This window comes from Penaeus monodon, chromosome 28 (genome assembly GCF_015228065.2).
Source record: "Penaeus monodon isolate SGIC_2016 chromosome 28, NSTDA_Pmon_1, whole genome shotgun sequence".
Lineage (NCBI taxonomy): Eukaryota > Metazoa > Arthropoda > Malacostraca > Decapoda > Penaeidae > Penaeus > Penaeus monodon.
Window position 1 is genome coordinate 4720223 of NC_051413.1, and position 745 is coordinate 4720967.

Genomic DNA, 745 nt, shown 5'->3' on the forward strand with positions numbered 1-745 from the left:
CACTCCATTTCCATCCGCTATCAACTTAATCATTTATTCACACACTCCCCTCCAACTTACTCTCTCGCCCATCTCCAACTTACTCTCTCGCCCATCTCCAACTTACTCTCTCGCCCATCTCCAACTTGCTCTCTCGCCCATCTCTCTCGCCCATCTCCAACTTGCTCTCTCGCCCATCTCCAACTTGCTCTCTCGCCCATCTCCAACTTGCTCTCTCGCCCATCTCCAACTTGCTCTCTGCCCCATCTCCAACTTGCTCTCTCGCCCATCTCCAACTTGCTCTTTCTCGCCCATCTCCAACTTGCTCTCTCGCCCATCTCCAACTTGCTCTCTCGCCCATCTCCAACTTGCTCTCTCGCCCATCTCCAACTTGCTCTCTCGCCCATCTCCAACTTGCTCTCTCGCCCATCTCCAACTTGCTCTCTCGCCCATCTCCAACTTGCTCTCTCGCCCATCTCCAACTTGCTCTCTCGCCCATCTCCAACTTGCTCTCTCGCCCATCTCCAACTTGCTCTCTCGCCCATCTCCAACTTGCTCTCTCGCCCATCTCCAACTTGCTCTCTCGCCCATCTCCAACTTGCTCTCTCGCCCATCTCCAACTTGCTCTCTCGCCCATCTCCAACTGCTCTCCTCCATGCTCCCATCTCCAACTTGCTCTCTCGCCATCTCCAACTTGCTCTCTCGCCCATCTCCAACTTGCTCTCTCGCCCACGTCGTCATTCCCGTATTTACCCGTATGTGCTCA

At 54.8% G+C, this 745-nt stretch overlaps 1 protein-coding gene across 1 annotated transcript in view; it reads left to right on the top strand.

Annotated features, from left to right (window-relative positions):
- The window catches only part of LOC119591303 (epidermal growth factor receptor-like), a gene marked incomplete in the record, with an annotated part of 71591 nt that overhangs the window by 59703 nt on the left and 11143 nt on the right, over window positions 1-745 (top strand).